Source organism: Equus asinus, chromosome 8 (genome assembly GCF_041296235.1).
Source record: "Equus asinus isolate D_3611 breed Donkey chromosome 8, EquAss-T2T_v2, whole genome shotgun sequence".
NCBI classification, from domain to species: domain Eukaryota; kingdom Metazoa; phylum Chordata; class Mammalia; order Perissodactyla; family Equidae; genus Equus; species Equus asinus.
In genome coordinates, this window is record NC_091797.1 from 28,639,780 (window position 1) to 28,660,653 (window position 20,874).

General features: G+C 40.5%; 1 protein-coding gene and 1 long non-coding RNA gene across 14 annotated transcripts in view; one reads left to right on the top strand and one right to left on the bottom strand.

The window, feature by feature from the left end:
* The window catches only part of FKBP5 (FKBP prolyl isomerase 5), a 119,157-nt gene that overhangs the window by 21,016 nt on the left and 77,267 nt on the right, over positions 1-20,874 (top strand). For 4 of the 13 annotated variants that reach the window (XM_070515026.1, XM_070515031.1, XM_070515030.1 and 1 more), the window contains exon 1: positions 2,338-2,444. The exons of 2 other annotated variants lie outside the window; for them this stretch is intronic. The gene's annotated coding sequence lies outside the window, so the exon portion shown is untranslated. Of the gene's footprint in view, positions 1-2,279; positions 2,445-5,440; positions 5,522-20,874 lie in introns of those variants that run through there. 7 more of the 13 variants (XM_044776534.2, XM_044776532.2, XM_070515025.1 and 4 more) reach the window with 6 other exon arrangements.
* LOC123288283 (uncharacterized) overlaps positions 15,142-20,874 on the bottom strand; it is a 138,003-nt gene continuing 132,270 nt past the window's right edge. Inside the window, exon 3 of the long non-coding RNA XR_011505012.1 lies at positions 15,142-15,272. This is a non-coding gene — a long non-coding RNA (uncharacterized lncRNA). The remainder of the gene's footprint in view (positions 15,273-20,874) is intronic.

Below are 20,874 nucleotides of genomic sequence, written 5' to 3' on the forward strand. Positions count from 1 at the left end.
GCTAGAAAACTTCAGTTTTCTCCACTAATAGATAGGACTAGTAATACTGGCCTACCTGACGTTGCTGTTGTGAGAATCAAGGGATATGATGCATGTGAACAAACCTGGTGAGTGCCAAGTGCTTTAAAATGAGGTATGGTTTGAGCAGGATTGCAAGCATTCCCAGGGGCAACGAACAGCGACAGGGAGGACTGGCTCCCTAATTTCCAGGTCCCAGCACAAAACGAAAATTCAGGGCCCCTTGTTGAAAAATTTTTAAGAATTTCAAGATGGTGACAGCAGAGCTTAAACCAAGCACAGGTCACACGCCCAGGAAGCCAGCTTTGGTGACAGGCCCTGTGCCTTAGGAAGAAACTGCTCTGTGCATTAGGAAAGGGCTGCTCATCCCACACCCAGGTGTCTGCAGCTGTAGCCCACGTTATCTTTGAATTCTGAAGGGCAGCAACGTTTAGGGAAAATGCAAGCACACGTGTTTCCAAATGCCAAGGAGGGCAAGTGAAGTGACCGGAGTGGTTTTCTGAGAGAGTGGGTGGGGCCAGCCGGGCTGCCATTGGTAATGTGGAACTGAGTGTTCCCCACAGACTCTGGCCTAGAAAAAAAAGCCTGCAGCTGTATCTACAGGGCCTGTTGTTTGCTGCGGTGTGTTACAACACAGCCTGGCAGCCTCCTGGGCCTTTCTGTCTTCCTCCTGGAAGAGGCTGGTCCCAGAACACGTGACACGGCCACAGAGCCCAGCAGATTTGCCCACACTGCTCCTTGCTGTTCCCTCAGTTACTAGGCTTTTCCAGGTCTGCGTGTTTTTGCTCATGCTAGCCCTCCCCACCCGGGAGTCCCTTTTCTTCCTCTTTGGGCAGACGTCATCTTTTAAGACTCAGCTCTAGTGTCACCCCTTCGATGAAGCTTTCCCTGCCTCTCCCAGGAAGAGCCAATTCCTCCCTCCTTGGAGCCCTCCACTGTGCCCTCTCCAGACATCTGTCACAGTCCCCGTAACATGAGGAGCACTGATGTCACTGTCTCTCAGGCTGAAGCCCTCAAGGGCTGGGATAATGTCTTTCACCTCTGTATTCCCTGCACATAGCACAGTGCTTAATACTTGCTATTATTGAGCATAGTAGATGCTTCATCAATTGGGAGTATGCACAGTAGTTTTCATCACCACTGTCTTGCTGAACTAATGCATGGTAAATTGTTCAGTGTCTCCCTAGCAGCTGGTGAAAAGGAAAGCTTCCAGGCCCTGCGACAGCGCTCTTGCCCTTGAGGAGGTGTCAGTGTTGGCCCTAGTTGTCCCTTCTGCAGGTCCCACCGCTGGAAGGCAGGGATGGTGATTTGTAGAAGACTCTTCAGAAATACTGAAATGACCGTGGTAACAGCGCAGAGGGTGGATTTGGAGCTAGGAGATGTGGCTTCTCATCTGGCTATGACACATTAGCTTTCCATGGGCAACTATGAAGTCCTATAGCTATGGGACTTTAGGTTTCTGTTTCCTCAAGAATGAGGAGATTGAGTTGGCTATTCCCTAAGGCCCAGGTGCAGCTCACTCGGTGCCCTTCTGAGTCTCTATGGGAGCGACTCAAAGGGGGCCATCTAGTTGCAGAGGCCCGCGCCCCTCCTCAAGCTGCGCTGGCTCAGCGGGCCTACCTTTTGGGGAGGGGGTCAGAGAACACAAACATTTTTTAAGGCCCTCTGCTGTCTCAATCGCCTGGGATATCACGTTTGAAAGGCAGAAAGCCACGGGAAAGCATATTCTTCACGGTCACCGAGTGTCCAGCGGGAAGTCCTCTGTGCCAAACTGGTTCTGACATGGGATTTCCCCGTCACGACTAGGCATCTTTGACTTCCTGGGGTTGTTTCCTGGGGTGAACCTGGCCTGTTTACCTGACATAAACGGCCAGGCCTGCCCCTCTCCATCCTCCCCGCAGGCGGGGTGGGCAGATAGGAGGGCAGAGCGCTCAGGGAGAGCATTCGGGTAGGAAGTCAACTAGCTTGTTTAGGTATTCGTGTCTCTGGAGGTAAGGGCCGGCGTGAGGGGGTGCGGGTCGGTTTCCTCCATCCCTTCGCTCCGGCCTCCACAAAGGGCGAGGGCCAGACACGTGGGCTGGTGTGGAGAGGCGGAGGTTACACTAAGGCGGAGGTGCAAATGGACGGGGGCGGGACCTCATTTGCATGGACGGCGCGCGGCCACCAATCCGGACAGGCAGAGCGGCAGCCCGCGCGCCTTTTGGGGGCGGACTGACAGCCCCGGGGCCCTATGGAAGGCGGGTCCTGCGGCCGGCGGGGGCGGGCCGGCGCCGGGCGCTGCCCGGGGGATTCGGGCCGGCTCGCGGGCGCTGCCAGTCTCGGGCGGCGGCGTCCGGCGCGAGGGCGGCCTGCTGGGCGGGCTGAGGGGCGAGCCGCGTGCCGGTGAGGCGGAGAGAGACGGAGACGGCGGGCGAGCGCGGCGACAGGTACCGGCGCCATGGCCGCGGGGATGGGGCGGGCGGCCGAGGCGCCCCGGGAGCCGAGTTCCGTCCCCCGCGCTCCGGCCGCCGCCGCGCCGCCTCCCCGCCCCCTCACGCGGCTCCCCGGCCGGGAGCGGCGCGCCGGGGAGGCTCGAGGCCGGCGCCCTGAGGCGCCCAGCCCACCGCGGCTCCGGTGCGCGCCGCCGGGGCGCGGGGCCGGGGCTCCTCCGGGAGGCGCCCCCGCCGCGACCCCTCTCGGGGAGGCGAGGCCGCGCCCGCCCGCTCGCCCCCCGCACCCGGCTTTTGTTTCCCGCCCCGGGTGACAGGTCCCGGCGCCGGCTCGCCCGAGGCCCGGAGCGGCGGCGGGACCCGCGGAGAGCCGGGCGGCGCGCGCGGCGGGCGAACTTCGCCTTCCGGGGCCCGGGCGGTGGAGCGGGGTGCGCCGGGGCGCGCAGGCTGCCGCTCACCTGCGGGGCCTGGCGGGGCGAGGATAACGGAGCGTCCTGCCGCCGCCGGCCCGGCTTTCGGTTTGCGCTCCCGGGGTGGCGCGGGGTGGATGCGCGCGGCCCGCCTTCACCTGCCGCCCTGGGACGAGGGACTGGGAACAGCATCCCCGCTCTCGGCCGCCCTTCCAGGGGCCGGTGCAGCGCTGTTCCAACAGGTGATCATCCCGGCGCCAGGTGAAAGCCGCTGCCAAGTTGGGTCAGGGCTCCTGGTTCCACTCACTCCGGGGGCGCCTTGGATGCGCCTCCTTGAGTCTAAAAAGGCGATCTGGCGCCCGGTTGAGAGTCCAACCCGGTATCGATGAAAACCCGTCCGGGGGGTCAGTGTGGGCATTGCCTTCTTGGGATGGAGCAGCCGGGTTGGAATGTTTCCGTCTCATTTAAAAACTAGGTTCCTGCGGTGGTGGCGAAAGCAGGGGAAGGTACAAGTTGTAAATGGAGAATGCAGAACTCTAGATAGCCTTCAGCGTGGTCCGGGACACAGTGTACAGCGTTTGGCCGCCATTCAGTAAATTCTGCATGAAGCAGTTGGAGCTCGTGGTTTTGGATTTACTTTTCAGGAGTATGTTTTCCAGTGGAATAAGGCTTAGCTTTGAATGGGAGCTTTCTTTGCCTCTGGGAGGGTAGACAGGAGTGTTTATTTTCATTGTCATCTCATTTTGTTAGATTGTGGACAAGGGAAAAGTTAAAGCATATTTTGGTGAAGTATTTTTATAGTCTGTGGGAGTTCTGCCGAACTCCCCCACCAAGACTCTTTACTTTAGAGAATCCTAATGGCCTTTTCTCTTGGTGCTTGAATCAAAATTCAAGGATAGACGTGAAAAAAGTTCTTATTCTGGTGGGAAACTTTTATTTGTCATGCTTTCACCTATCATTTTCTGTTTGTCTCCCAACTGACCTCCGCTTAGCAATCTATATGGCCCTGACCAGTTAGGCCCTGACTAATTTATCAATAATATATTTTTAAAATATACTTTTTAAATGAGAATTAATAACACTCATCATTTGCGAGAAACACTTGATTTAAGTTAATTTTTTTTCTAATGTTTCTTGTTTGAAATCTGTATTGGGTATGACTTATACTTAAGAGATGTAAGTTTAACTCAAGAACAAAGTTGTAATTTTGATTTAATAATGCTACTTTATTAGTATTGCATTGAAGGGTGATTTTACTTATTTACCTAGCTAATTAGTAACACCATTTAAAGGTGAACTCTTTAACCGAGGGGCTAGTTGTGACTATTTGAGATTAAAAAAAAAAAAGTAGCCAAAGGTGGTCTTTATAAAGTGTATTTCTCTAAAACAACAGGCTTACATGTTATGAGATCTTTGTCTTTCCAACATTTAACAAAACAAGTATGTTTCTGAATCTCTTGTTTTTTCAGTTATGGGAATTTTGGGTGAATTTCTTTTTTAAGACATAATTTTAACCAGTTCAACGTGAGAAACTTAAAATATTGCATTAGGCAGCTAATTAAATCTTCAGTTTTCTGTTTTTTCTTGGATTGGAAAAGAATATGCATTTTGGGCTAGTTTCCTAAAGATTTCTTAGTTTAGAATGAATTAGTCCAGGGAAGAAAGAACATCCTCTTTGTATCGCTGTAGAAGAAGTTATTGCTATTAAAAGCTAAACTGGGTTTTTGATGCTTGGTGAGGTAGGTTGGTTACAATGACTCGTCCTCATGTGGAATTGGTTTTATTCCGTGTAAGTAGTTGTAAGCAATGTTATGAGACTGGGGCTCTTAATGTTTTGGATGATTTATATAATTGCTCTTTAAAGTATATAGGAATATATTAGCTACTATGTGTAATTAGAAGTTTTATAATCTTTATCCTGTGATGATACTTAAGTATACCACATATCAAATTGAAGTAATATTTCAGTTTTTTAAACACAAAAGCATATTTTAGGAATTTTCACTAAAAAAGTGCCTTTTAATTAAAAGCCCATTTTTACATTCAGTTTTTAGATATTTTAATTACTGATTTTTTGTCCACTTTAACTTGTGGTAGACCATATCATAAAATTATCAACCACATTTCAGTTTCAAAATTAAGCATAAGTTGAATTCTTACATGTACACAATACACAATGGAAGTGTTTTTAAGTCACTTACTCTCAGGCGTGGCTCCTTTCGAGTTTGGGGGTGGGCAGATATTTGTGAAGGAATAAAGCTGCAAAAAACAAGGATGTACATTAAAACAGCCAGATTAGAAGATGAATCAAATGACACTGTTAGACCTTAATAATACTTTATAACAGTAATATGTGTGTTATACCTGGCATTAAGAATATCCTCTGTAAGCTTTTACTATAATTTTTCACAATTCCTGAAGAAGAATCGGTGTATATATTTTGGCACACTAAATTCTGTAATTATTTAATGCTGAACAGTTAAATATGTACATTTTATAATTCTGAAACTATTTGAACTTTCTAACCTCGCTGATTTATTACATTTTGTTTTTTCATATTTTACATTTCTGAATTTTTTTCAGTGCATTTTTAACTTCTGACATATGTCCCCAAAAGCGTAAAGAAAATTAAATCTACATGCATCAGAGACTGGGTGGATGTTGGTATGTAAATCACATAACTATTAATTTAAAAACCATAGTCACTTAAGTGTGATTTAATTTGCAAATAAGATGTTTATTTTTTGTATAAAAGACAATTCTGCCCAACGAGGTAGGTTAAAATAATTTATAGTAGGATCATATATACCCTTGTAACTGTGATCTTTGTAGCTAACAGGTTACTAAGGGTATTTTAGCAATATTTGAAACACTAAAATTCAAATACTCAAAATAATTTGTACCTCATAGTTTGTTATGATGAGAATTGACCTGCATTCAATTGAAACTTAAACATGTAAGACTATAATCCTTAAATAGGGCAAGTTCATTTTAGGCTTAATTTAGAATTTACGTCTAGTCTTTTGGAAGACATTAGGTTAATGAGAGTGAGGGACCACCAGAGGGAGTATGGGGTCCACATATTGATGTACCTGTGCTCGGCCCTTCGTCTGGAAGAAAAACATCTTAAAAAGAACTTTTAGTTCTCTAAAACAGGCACAAGATATTGAAAGTTGGGCGTTGTAGCTGTTTGGAGTTGCTGTCGTTTTTGTAACAGTTAATCAAGGCTGTTTTCTTTTAGAAAAAGGTACAATTTTTAGAAAAATGAAAATGATGTATTTTCAGAGTGAAATACTGGGTTTTGAAGTAAACAGTTACACATCTGTGAACGTTAGGGGACATCCAGATGCTAAGAATGTTTTTTAAGATTAAAAATGTAGAACATTTGAATTGTATGTTTTTGAAATTGCTCATTTTTTGGAAGGAGGAATAAAAGATGAAGAACCATCACAGACTGGAAGAGGGTGGTTTTTCCCCTTTTGTAGTCGCAAACCCTTCCCGAAAGCAGACAATGGTGATGTGCTAGAACGATTTGTAGTGTTCTGTCTCAATCTTGGCAATTTGTACATGATATTAAATGGGGAACCACTCCTAGTCTCCTGAAAGTGACCGTCTGATTCTCAGCAGCAGGGTTGGAAATTTCAGTTTGATCTCTTCAAAATCAGATCGGTATGTATGTTTCTTAGTGTTCCTGTCTCTGAAAATTAAGGAACCTCCTCTACTGTCAGCTGAAAGTTACACAGTGGATTTGAAAGTCAGAATGTCCCTATCACAGACTTAGTGCTGCAGTAAGCTATGTTCTGGAATGGAGAAAACATCCCAGAGGTTAAGTCCTTTTCAGAATGTATTCTGAATCAAGATGGAATGGTCTTTCCCCATGTTACATCTTAACTAATGGAATTATTTCCATGTTTAACTTTTCAAAAAAGCAAGACAATAAAATAAAATCTTGTAACCTTAACACGTATTTTGGGTTTTGCCACTAGGGTAAACAGTTATTACATGGTAAATGGTAACATTTAATGCTTTGAAATTCTAGTTTGGGGAGGGGATTTGTTATGAGAAGAAGGTATTTCCTTGAAGCAGACCAGAGTAGTTTACATGGAGAGAAGTTCATTTCTCTTTTGGATTATTCTTAGCTTAAGACATAATACTTACTAAGAAAAGTTGAGGTGGTTGTCTTTCCCATCTTAGATTTATTTTCACTATAAACTTTGTAAGTTCTTTTAAAATATCTTTATTGGTCCTAGGTTGAATACTCAGAATCTGTTTATTTGTATCTGTATCTATATACACACATACATATGCATACCCACACAGGTAGATAGATAAAATACCTATATTATATTTTTTTGTATTTTATATGTATAACTGTATGTACTTGCTATGTGTATATGTGTTTATATAAATTAATCCATCTATCTATAGTATATGACTTCCTAGGCTTATTTATATGTGAAACACTTTTTTTAAAATAATGAACTCTTGCTACACCCAGAGAGATAAAGTACATGTTCACAAAAAGATTGATACAAAATGTTCATAGCAGCTTTTTTCATGATAGGAAAGAACTACTGATTCACACATAGATGAAGCTCAGAAATAAATTCAGAGCAGGAGAAGCCAGACACAAGTGTGTACTATATGATGCCATTTATAAAAAATAGAAGAGGGGCCAGTCAGGTGGTGCAGCAGTTAAGTGCACACATTGTGCTTCAGCAGCCTGGAGTTCACTGGTTCGGATCCCAGGTGCAGACCTGCGTAACACTTGTTAAGCCATGCTGTAGCAGGCATTCCACATGTAAAGTAGAGGAAGATGGGTATGGATGTTAGCTCAGGGCCAGTCTTCCTCAGCAAAAAGAGGAGGATTGGTGGCAGATGTTAGCTCACGGCTAATCTTCCTCCAAAAAACAAAAAAAAAACCCCAAAAATACAAGAACAGGGGCCAGCCTGGTGGTGTAGTGGTTAAGTGCACGTGCTCTGCTTCAGCGGCCCAGGGTTCAAGGGTTCAGGTCCTGGGCATGGACCTACTACACTGCTCATCAAGCCATGCTGTGGAGGCATCCCACATACAAAATAGAGGAAGATTGGCACAGATGTTATCTTAGGACCAATCTTCCTCAAGCAAAAAGAGGAAGATTGGCAACAGATGTTAGCTCAGGACCAATCGTCCTCACCAAAAAAAAAATAGTAATGATTACAAGGACAGGTCAAACTTAGATATGGTGACAGAAATCAGGACAGTAGTTTCTGGGTACAGGCTGTGGTTGAGTGGAAAGGGGCAAAAGGGAACTTTTTAGGGTAATGGAAGTATTCTTTGGCTTGATTTGGGTGATGGTAGTTCAAGTGTACACTTTTTTTGGTAACTTGTTATTTTCATATAATTTTTAACTTACAGAAAAGTTGCAAAACTAGTGCAAGGAACTTCCAGATTCACCAATTGTTGGTGTATACATTTGTTCAAACTTATTGAGCTGAATACTTAAGTTCTGTGCATTTTATGGTATGTAAATTTTACCTTAATAAAGAAAAAAGCTACAAAAATCTGTTGAAGATGAGGAGAATGATCTTGCTATCTGCAAAAAGTGAAATACCTCATCGGAATTAAGCACTGCTTTAATAATGAGGTAGAAAGAGAGTCACTGACAGTCTTTTGTGTCTACATACATGTACTTATGCTGCTTCTCTCTGAAGTTTCACGACAACGTATTTCTATTAGACAAAACAGGGTCCTGAAAATGACTTAAGGCAAATCTGCCAGCGAGGGGACTGTGCTTTATTTTGTTATCCTGTGCGCGTCACGTAGGGAATGAGACTGACACCTAGCAACTGCTTTCTGGGAATTGGAGGTGGTGATTATTCCTGTTAAAAGAATTGCACACTTACAGTGAGCTAGGTTTTGTACAGACATGTGCAGTCTTCACTGTGGTGGAGGTTACCAGACGAAGAGGAGGCAGACACATCTGTTGTCATTTGGGGTGGTGCTGTTTATCATAGGGAGGCGAGATTGGTGCTTGTAAACCGTGTAAGCTCTTCTGGACCGTCAGTAAGTGGGAAATCTAAGTTGTGAATTGGATGCTCTCAATTAGTTTTAGTGCTGCCATAGTCTCAGTAGAATGATGTGATTTAAATTAAATCTATTTAAATCATAGCTTAAATTATGATAATTATTAAAAACATTCAACTTTTTCTCTCTACTTATTATTTTATATAATTTTAAATATGTATTCTTTACAATTAGAATTAGGTATAGTATATGGATATTGGTTCATTTTTTTTAAACCTTTTTTTTGGCATCTATATAAGAAAGTTGTTTATTTCGTTATTTACTAGAATGGAAGCTGTGTGAAGTAACAGGATTAACCAGCAGATTCAACAAATTAATCGTTCCTGCTGGGGATAAACATTGATTTTGCCTTTGCTAACCAAAACCGTACATTTATATGGCCTGTATATTTTTCTTCAGCAAAAACACAAGTTCATTGGGGGCCGGCCCAGTGGTGCAGTGGTTAAGTTGGCACGCTCCACTTCGGCAGCACGGGGTTCACTGATTCGGATCTCAGGTGCAGACCTACGCATGGCTTATCAAGCCATGCTGTGGCAGGTGTCCCACATATAGGGTAGAGGAGGATGGGCATGGATGTTAGCTCAGGGCCAATCTCCCTCAGCAAAAAGAAGAGAAAGATTGGTGGTAGATGTTAGCTCAGGGGTAATCTTCCTCAAAAAAAAAGTTCATTGAAGAGGAAAATTGACAAATGTCCACCATCAACCAACATGGATAAAAGAACTAATTTTCCCCATTTAATGAACATATTCATCTTCCTCTGAAATGACAGACTGTGCCTTTTCTCCCTTTCATATACACCAAATATCATTGGTCTATCAAAAATGAATAAAACATTATTTGAAAAGTCTTTATCTACTAGAGTTTTGTTTTGAGTTGTCAAACCTTAACTGCAGATAGAATTTTAAAAATACCTGTAGGTAGCCTTTTTAAGACTTTTTATTATGAAAGTTTCAAGCACACACAGAACTGGAGAGAACAGTATAATGAACCTCCATGTACCTAATTCTGCAGATTTATTAATTATCAACATTTTGGTTAATGCACTTTTAAAACTTAAATTCTCGGGCCCGCCCGGTGGCGCAGCGGTTAAGTTCACATGTTCTGCTTCAGTGGCCCGGGGTTCACTGGTTCAGATCCCGGGTGCGGACATGGCACCGCTTGGCAAAAGCTGTGCTGTGGTAGGCGTCCCACGTATGGAGGAAGATGGGCACAGATGTTAGCTCAGGGCCAGTCTTCCTCAGCAAAAAAAGAGGAGGATTGGCAATAGTTAGCTCAGGGCTAATCTTCCTCAAAACAAAACAAAAAACTGCTAAATTCTCACAAATATTGTAAAATAGTAGTATTGGTGCACCAGATTTTTCTCTGTGTTTTTCAGAAGTTTTGTTATGAATAGAGAAACCTAAAAAGCAGTGGGTTTTAGCTCAGAGACTTGACTTTGGATGTTTGGTAATTATGAAACTACTTTTATTCTTAGCTCCTTTTTGTCAATTCATAGCCTGGAAAAGAAAAATCGTCTTAACTTTTCGTTTAGAATAAATTAATCCATATATTCTGTATCTGTAGAGTAAAGTGCTATTCATCTGGGAAGTGAAATTATCTTTAAAGTGTAGTATTTGAGGAATGCTGTTGTCTATTAATGTTTTTCCGTTACTTTCTCTTTCTCTGAAAACTCAGTCATTGCTGTGCTTTTTGGGCCCCAAATCTATATCTTCTGTCTAAACTTGAGGCCTTCCAAACTTGAGATCCAAATTTTCACCTATGTCCTGAAACTAAATATGTGTAAATACCATCTGTAGCAACTGTACACCAATGCCTCCTCTACTCACAGCCAAAATGCTTCTCTTCCTGACTTTCCTCTTTGGCTGTTAATGACACCATTATTCTTACTGGTCATTTTTGACTCTTCCTTTACTTCTTAAGCTCAGTGAGTCACAAAATCACTATGTTTCTAACTTCATAATGTCTCCTTTTAGTCTTTTCATTTCCACGACAGTCGTCATACTTTGGTTAACATGTTAAAGCAGGAAGTTATCCCTAATCTGCAATGAACTTCATACATATCAAAATTAAAATGTGTTCCTAAAGTAAAATAGGGCATTTTCTTCCGTTCTGGAGAAGGCTTCAGTCAGCCTTATAGGCGAACACATAATTTTTAAGGCCTAGGTAATCATTATACTTAAACCAAGATGAAATGGATGATTTCCAGATCACTCAGCTCAAATAACCTGGTGAATGGTGGGTGGTGGGGTCCACAGTTTATCAAGGGGTGTAAGCAGCAGACTTTCTTAGACCTCGGAAATGGCCCAGGACGGGCTCCTTCCAGCCCAGAATATCTGCAAGTGCTTTGCTGTGGGGAAGTACTGAGTGTATGTAGCACATTTTCAGGGCTTCCTAGAGTTTTATGGCTAAAAATGCAGGTCGTTGGGTTTACCTGAGAACTCCTCTCCTCTCCCTTGTCCCGTATTTCCTGGCCAAGATAGTTTCCACCAAAAAGCCATCATGCCGAAAGTGACGTGTTAGTCTATCTCATTACTTTCCCTTCTCCTCACGTGCTCCTGGAATAGTTGGTTGTCAGAAAGATAGGAGCCTGAGGTTAGTTGGGAGGCTATAAAATAGAAAAGGGAAGATAAGTGATAGCCGTTGTGGTTCCCACTAGCAGTCATCCAGCCTCCAGAGGTCTTGGGCCTGACTCCTTTCCGGATGGATTGTAGCTTATCAGCTTGGCCTGCATTTGGTCGGCTTATGGAGAGCTTTCTTCTTTCTGCTCTTCTGGGAAATGTTTGAATTTCCTCCGGGTAGGAACCAAGACTGACTTCAGATTTTAAGATTTACTGACTTTGGGGATAAGAGAGTGAAATTCTATATTGTGTTAGATAGTCCTGAATATCTGATTATTTTCTTCTCTAGGAACTAGGAATAACATGAGGATTCTGAGATGTTTATGCAGAAATTAATTTAATGGTTATTAAGAGTGGAAAATGGATGAGAAAAATACACTATTTCTAGGAAGCCTAATGTGGTAGGAATGGACAGTGGAATGAGTTCAGGAGTGTTGCTACTAAGTAGCTATATGACCTCTCTGAGCCTTACTTTAATTGTAAAATGGGTGGGTTGGATTAGATAGTGTTTTAAGGTCTCTTTGCTGCTCTGAAATTCTAAAATGAGTGGTTTTTCAGGCAAAAACCTCCTAATTTATATACTGTTCCTAATAATTTTTCAGTGGCTGTTTCACATACATATTTTTCTGTTTCCTTTAGGGGTTAGGAAAAGAAATAACTGAAGGAGTGAGTATTCATAAAATGGATTAGATTTTAGTGTTTTCATTTATCTGCGTCTCTCCACTGGATTTATTTTGGACTCTTACTTTCACCGTTTGTTTGTGTCCGCTTTCTTGCTTTTCTTACTTTTTCTTATCATTTCCGCTTTACAGTGTGACTTTGATATCCCTCTTTTCGCTGCTTCTCCTTGCTCCTGCTCCTTCCTAGCTGCCCTTCGTTGCCCATGTTTCCATTATGGGTGGAATTCATCAAATAGACCGTTGAGCCTGACCTATCACTAAATTAAATTTAGACGTCCTAATAGTTTTAGGAGTAACGAGAACCTTCCACTCGATAATACAGAATCTATAAAGAGGTGACTCCTAGGTTAAGGGGAGTAGGGGAGCCTGAAGGGAGAAGGAATGGTGTGGGAGGGAGTTTCTATGCATTATTTTGCTGTTTTGATTTAAAATATAAATTAAAATCTTTAAGTTTTGGTGGTGGTGACTCTGCCAGAGATATATTCAAGTTTAGTCCCGGAGTCTTAATGGACTGTGAGCTTCTTGAGAGCAGCAGCTGCACCTCCACTTCTGAATCCTTAGTGTTCAGCCTAGTGCTTCAGAGTCAGTGCAAGTGGAACTGAATTGTTAGGACTGATTCTTTTTTCAGGGTGTTTTGCGGTAGGCTGGAGATTAAGAGTACAGTATAGACTCTTTTTTTTTTCTTTTTCTCCCCAAATCCCCCCAGTGTATAGTTGTATATTTTAGTTGTGGGTCCTTCTAGTTGTGGCATGTGGGATGCCGCCTCAACATGGCCTGACGAGTGGTGCCATGTCTGCGCCCAGGATCCAACTTGGCGAAACCCTGGGCCACCAAAGCAGAGTGCGTGAACTTAACCACTCGGCCATCGGGCCAGCCCCTAGACTCTTAAGTAAGAGTATGGTATAGATTCTTAAGTAAGACTATTGCTACCACCTTGTGATATTGGACAAGATATTTAGCTTCTCTAAGCCTCAGTTTCCCCATCTATGATATTGGGGAGGAGTAATAACTACCTCAGGGTTGTTGTGAGGATTAAATGAGGCAATACATGTAAAGCAATTAGCTCACAGCCTGGTATCACAGTTTCATTAATAAGCACTTTTGTGTTCCAGATACTAAGTTGTGTTAGGTTGTAAGTAGTGTTGTTATAGAGTAAATAAGACAAGATCCTGTTCTTAGAAAAGGTAGAACGTATGCACAAAAGATGAATAACAACCTAGGTCCCATGGTTGGTGGCAAATGAGTGGTTTACTTAAGGACTCAAGAGGCAGGAATAATTGCTAAGCAGATGAGAACTTGAGGAAGGTGACAGAACTTGACCTGAGCTTTGAAGGACTAGCTAGCAAGTTAAGAGGATGGGCTCCTTGGAGCCAGACTCTCTGTGTTGGAATCCTAGCTCTGCTACTGTGTAATCTTAAACAAGTCCCTTAACCTCCCTCCTGGGATTGTTGAGAGATTTAAATGCATTAATACATGTCAAGGTCTTCAAACAGTGCCTCAGACATGGTAGGAGCATGATAAATTATTATAAGGTGAGAGAAGGGAGGGTGCTTGTCAGGTAGAACATTGAGTGTAATGAAGGGACGATATCCTAGCTTTGTTTGAAGTGATGAAACCAAGTTGGCTGCAGGGAATAACCTGTTGGAAAATAGTGAGTGATTAAGCCGGGGCAGAATTACGAATGATTAAGCCAGGGAGTGTGACATCTTTTCCGTTTGTGCTGAGGGAACTTGGGAGGATTTCTGGGGTTATTTGTGCAGCATTCTTCTGTGTTAGAGAACATTTCTAAGTCTGTATCTCTAGCAGTTCTCACTCTCTTTCCTGATTTCAGTTTAACTGAAACTTCTGTTCAAACTAACTTTGACAATGAAGCTCAGAATCTTCTATCTTGAACCATTATGCCTCTTTAATTTGTCCATTTCTTTTTGTAAACATGTGTTTTTGGCTAACTTTCTCTTTTTCTCACCATATTCTAGTTGTTTGCATAATCCTTATTCCTTTTCTCCGAAGTTTAGTGGGTTACTGCTGCTGTTTTCCTCTGTCCTCAAAAACCCCAGTCAAGATCCTAAATCACCAAAGCCATAAAGTAGAAAGGGCCAGGGAGAGGCAGAAGGGGAGAGGAGGGGAAAGAAATATCCTCTAGACCAGCCATCTTGTTTTGTTGAAGACATTGAGGTCGAGAGGAAGAAAGTTAGGTGCTCAAGAGCTGCGGCTAATTGATGAGCAGGGCTGTATCTTTCGCAGCTAAAGTAGGGCTGTTTTTGACTGCCATCCTAGTGTGTTTCTCAGTCATCTGGGTGGGGATTACAGTAGCACTACCAATTATTTTTCTACTGCAGCTATTAAACACCAAGATAAAAAATAATTTTACTACCAGGAATAATGTGATAATGTCACCCTTCTTTTTTTTTTTTTTTTGAGATTGGCACCTGAGCTAACAACTATTGCCAATCTTTTTTTTTTTTCCTGCTTTTTTCTCTCCAAATCCCCCCAGTATATAGTTGTATATTTTTTTAGTTGTGGGTCCTTCTAGTTGTGGCATGTGGGATGCCACCTCAGTGTGGCCTGACGAGCGGTGCCATGTCCACACCCAGGACCCGAACTGGTGAACCCGGGGCGGCCGAGAAGCAGAACGTGCAAACTTAACCTCTGTGCCGCCGGGCTGGCCCCTAAGTCACCCTTCCTAATGAGAAGCCCGTGATTACATTTTTTGGACAAGCATTACTATTCTTAAAGTAATATTTAAAACCAGGACTCCAAAATCTGCTTTAAGAAGAAAAGGTTTCTTTCTTTCATTTTTAGAGTTGTAAATTATAAATATAATAGTGTTGAAAACATAAATGGCATTCCCAGAAAAAGAGGGCTGTGTGTCTCTGTCATGGTGGAACACAGGTGCTTGACAGAGTGATTGGGAGGACAGTCAGGGTTGCGTGAAAATGTGGGAACTGTTGTGCCTCCCACCTCATGGCCCCCGCCCTGTGCTTCCACGCTGGCAGTGGTCTTTAAGTTTCCATCTTCTTCAGCCTCTTCCATTTTAATATATGCCGCACCTAATGGTGAGAAACATCCTTAAGCATTGTTTTCTTCTACGTTGTTTTCCTGCCTAGATGCCGTAGACCCTAAGCATAGTGTCTGCCCACTCAAGTTGCTCAATAAATACTCCCTTCCCTTTTTACAGAGCACGTAGTTTTTTCTCTATGTAAGTAATGTCCGTTCCTAATCGCCAAATCACTATCACACCACTTTTCTTCCCTTGAAATGTATTGTTTTAACTTTGGCAAGGTGCCCTCCCTGCATTTTGAAAATTTGGTGCACAAATAATTTTTAGTCCTTTTAAGCATAATTGTATCATGAAATCATTTTGCATCTGGTGATCTTTTCTTGTTCTCTATTCTTTCCCATGTTTAAAAAAAGAAAAGTGGCATGGGTTACATAAAGATGCCCCAGACCTCTTCTCATCCTGCCATATTCCTTAAAAAAAAAAAGGTTTCTGGACTAGATTTATTTTTACTGAAACACTAATTTTTCTTTATCATTTTCAAACACTGTGAAGTTGAATTGTATAATCCACAAATATCTATACAAAAAAAATATTTTCCATGTCCTCCATGCTTTGTATCAGATCACTTATTTATATTTCTCATGGTTTGGTTTCTTTTTCCTGTCTCCATTTTTCTGAAGGGAGAAGGGGATTTTTTTTTCCCTTATGATCTGCAACTTGATTTGTATTTGGATGATTACTCTTTATAATGAATTTTATCTTCTATTTATGCTATTAGAAGGGAAGAGAAATGCTTCAAAATTAGATTTTGGATTTTTTTGAGGGCTGAATTTGTGTGTGTGTGTGTGTGTGTGTGTGTGTGTCTGTAGGTTTCTCTTAGCCCCTTTCTTCCTATAATATTTAGGATTTTCTGTTTCTGTTTTTAAATTGTTTTCTAATGTTGAATTGTGTTGTTTGAAAAAATCTGTTAAACTATATATTTATGACTGGCTGCTAGCCTTTCTTTCTAAATCTATATAGTAATAAATTTTGCTGTTAACTTCATTCTTAGAATATTGTTTTTTGTAATTTAACTTCTTTAGGTATAAGCCCTGCAATTCTCATATATTGAGAGAAAAGGGACAATTTGTCACTTTCATTATATAAGTTATTTGGTTATCTTGCTTCTTCCATTTATTATCATTTTCTGTTTTCTAATTGTGGCTCCTAAAAGTGGAGAGCTGTAGTATTGTTATGCATTCTTATAAACTGTAGTCTTTGTTATAAAATGTGTTCATTCCCTTTTCCAATTTTAATGTGACTGTATTCTAGGTTTTCTTTGTTTAATTCATGATATAGTTTTGTTTAGTTTTTGGCTAGATGTGTCGATTTGGGTTGTAGTTTCTTTTCATCTTCATATTGTTTTTCATTTTATTAATATCTCATTTTGTCTTCATTGAACAACGTTTTGATATTACCATATCCTGAACATTTTCATGTGTATGTGTGTGTCTGTAATTTCTAAACAAGTGTGACTGAGTTTCTTCAAGATTCCTAAACTATTTAAATGTTTTTGTTTCTATTGTCTCTTTTGCATCTAAGAATGCTGATAACAGTATATAAGATTTTAATACACTTTATGAGAGTTAATATTTTATAACAGTTATCCAGCTTTGCCAGACCAATTTTGTTAGTAAATTAAAAACATTTAAAAATTACTAATCCTCCTAATCTAGTGCCCCTAGTTTATTAATTTGTTTTGATCCTTGTGTCATTTTATTCTTATTTTCAAAACTTGCCGTTGGCTTTTCTAAAAGTGAATCATGAATGTGAAATAATTAACTTTAAAAGAGGAAAATTAAGATACATTTTTGAACCTACATTTTAGGTAAATTGGGTTAACATTATTTGGTGATTTGACGATATAATATTTGTAATTTCTTTATAATTTGTATTAGTCTAGTATTGAAAGGACTTGATAGTTTGTAATTAAAACAAAGGTAATCACCATTAAAAACAAAGTCAGAAAACAAGCATAAATCACTTGAGAAATAGTGAGCAGGATGAGGGAGTGGGAAGAAATCTTTAATCTGAGGCAAGATAGTTTCTGTATTTGAACATTAAATTTAGCTCTGAGCATCCTGGCAAGCAAGAGAAAAAAGGAAGCAATGGATTTCATAGTTATTGTCTGGTAAAGAAAGTTTATCACTTATTTAGGAGAGAGAAATTTTTTCTGAGTTCTAAGTTATCAAAGGCGTGTGTTATGTGAATTCTTGTATAAGGAATGTGATTTCTATTTCCATTTTTGTAAACTATTAAGTTGTTGCTGTTAGCTGCCTTGTACCATTTATATACACTGTAGTGATATTTGACCATATTAAGTTCACATCCACTGTTGTCAAAAGTGGAAATACCATAGCTGGGGTGTGTTTATATATTGCCTCTAGAGTTATAGCCATTGACGAACAGGAAACTGAAAGCTAAAAGTTCAGGAAATGTATTGTATTTAGACTTTGTGGAGAAAACATATATTATACTTAACTACTAAAATCCATGGCCATTTGAAGACTGAAAAATTTATCTATGCATTTAGTTAGAGATGAATATTATGGATTCTTATAACAATGCTGTTAGACACTTAAATATGATAATAGTACAGTATGTGCATTGTAAGCCAGGAAGATTGTGCAATGCGAGAAAAACACAGCAGATTATTGTATGCGTTCAGCTATACACTTTCAAGAAATAAAACAGCTGGCACATCTGTTGAATTCTTCGAGGATGTCTTATTTTCAGAGAATTACAGTTTTGGTTTTAGTTGAGTTCCAGGGAAGGAGAGGTTTCTGTTTTACAAGACAGCTCATTTTACTCTTAGGAAGTTCTCATGGTTAAGTTTTATTTTCTCAGATCGAATTGAACTTTATTTCCCTGTAATTTATTAATATACTCAGTAGTTTTCTTAGTGTTGAAAATAAAATGATTGATCAAAATTATTTAAAAAGTTAAATGTTTTGCAAGTGTTTTTTTTGGATATTGTGGCATTTTAGGTACCTCATAAAATACTACTTGTAAGCGTCTTTATTTTTGAAGTTATTAAAAAAATTTCTGTCAGAATAGATGTGATTAACGTATATGCCTGGTAACCTGTATTTTCTTACTGTTTCTATACTTAGCTATTTTAACAGGATGTGATTTATATGGATTCAACATTTTTATTCTTTGAAGTAAGTTTTAATAGCCTCTTAGAAATGGGAATTTTCTAATACTGTATTTTTGTTGCCATTCTATTTTTGTATGTTTCAACAAAAGAGGTAACATGACTATTTCACTGCCACAATATGTGAAAATTCTGTTTATTACAAAGTTCTTTTCAGGACTTTTAGCTGCATTATGTCAGTAATTATAATCATTTTAATCACCTTATTAAAATTAGCCTCTTTTCGGGATTAGTTTGGGTTTGGGTCTTTTAGGGCCATATATTCACCTCTGAACTATCGTGGTGGTCAAGGGGATAGAAAGTGCTGACTGGCAAAGATTGGGGATTGGGTCCACCCCAAGAAGTGAGGAGCAGTTGTTCCCCAGTGGATAGTCCCAGAATGCTGTTTCCAGCAGAAGGGGAATGGGCTTTGGGCTGACAAAACAGGTAATCTCAACAAGGCCAGACCATAAAGGGCCTGGGATAGTGGGATAAGGAGCTGATCTGTTGTTGCGATAGAAGGTTCTTTTCAAGAACAACTTCTGCTTTGTTCTTACTATGTAGTTTGTGTTCATTGTACAGAAATTTAATAATTCACATGTATATATCAGTGAGGAAAATTAAAATTTCCTGTAACATTTTTTTTCCTCTTTAAATGTTCTTTGTTAATTTCCCTTAAGCGTCATGTAACATCTAGGTTACGTCTTATTTGTTTATTTGAAAGGGTTCTTGTTGAACTGTTCTTTCTACAAATTGTGCTTCTGATAACTTTTAGAATTAATTATAAAGGATATAGGAGTTAATTTTTAAAGCCTTTGTTTTCATTTGATGTAATTATTCTATTAATTTGTATCTATTTTGTGGGAAACCATAGGCATAATAGGCATAATGAGAACACACACCTGGAAGTCAGAGTGGTTCTTACAGGGGAAACAGGAAAAATGGAGACCAAAAACCCTTTTTGTAAGTTCTTTCAGAGCAGAGACGAGGTCCTTCTTGTTTACCATTATGTCAGTATAATCAGGCACAATGCCTGACCCTTGGTAAGTGGTCCATAAATAGTTGTTGAATGAATGGATGAGCTTCTCATTAAGCGTTTCGAGTAGCTCATATTTCCTGCACAGTGGATGATCAAGATCAATTATATTCATCTGAAAAGTTAAGAGCCTTTACTGTGCTCAGCCTTTTCTTGTTTTTTGTTTTTTTAAGATTGGTACCTGAGCTAACAACTGTTGCCAATCTTTTTTTTTTTTTTTGCTTTTTCTCCCCAAATCCCCCCAGTACATAGTTGTATATTTTAGTTGTGGGTCCTTCTAGTTGTGGCATGTGGGATGCTGTCTCAGCGTGGCCTGAAAAGCGGTGCCATGTCCACACCCAGGATCCGAACCAGTGAAACCCTGGGCCGCCAAAGCGGAGCACGTAAACTTAACCACTCGGCCACGGGGCCGGCCCTAGCCTTTTCTTTTCTTAATGAAAATTTAATAAACTGATTACTTTTTAGGAAGATATATATGTATGTACACACACACAAAACAAAAAGTGAAAATCACTTATTTCATCCCCTGAATCCCTTTAGAATTAGCTACTATTAATGGTTGGTTATATTTCTTTCTAGATATTTTCTTTCATTTACAAATGTATTTATATTTTCTTTACACAAGTAGAATAATAATGTACATTCTTTTCTGTAACTTGCTTTTTTCTCCTTCATGCCGTTCTTAAACATCATTCCATATCAATTTATATACAGCTCCTTCTTTATTTTTAATTGTTGCATAATATTCCATTGTGGAAATGTATAATAATAGCCCAGTGAGGAAATTTCTGTTACGTCCCATTTTTTAACTATTACAACAATGTTGTGTTTAATATCCTTCTGCATATAATTTTGCTTGCTTTTGTGAGCATATCTCCAGGTAATTTCCTAGAAGTAGTATTGTTGGGTATTTGCACTTAAACTTTTTGTAGATATTGGCAAATTCACTCTTAAAAATATTTTGCTGCTCCATACTTTCACTAAGCATATAAGGTGTTATTTTCTGATAACTGTACATACTTTCATTTTGTGAATTAGAAGGGTTCAGCTTTTGAAAATGAATCCTTTCCATGGTAATTTGAGCTGTTCAGAAGATGCTAGATTAAGTAGCATATTCCTGTTGTCTCGTGTAGTTAGTTGAAGTCGAGTGGGAGAAGGTGGACTGTATTCTCTGCAGCCCCACAGTGTGTATTGCACTGATTCAGACACGCAGGATCAAGATGCTGGTTTTCTAGGGTTTTGTCCCTGTAGAATGTTTAAGGTAAACATGGACTAATAACAGTCTGAAAGGGAAAAGCCCCTGAGAGCTGATTTGAGAAGTCTGGATTTGTTGTCCTTGGGAACTATTTGAAGTCCCTAAGTTGGGGAGTATCCTGTATGAGAGGTTTTTCTGGCGCTATGTTTAGAATGAATGGAAGTGAGTGAGTAGATTAGAAGGAG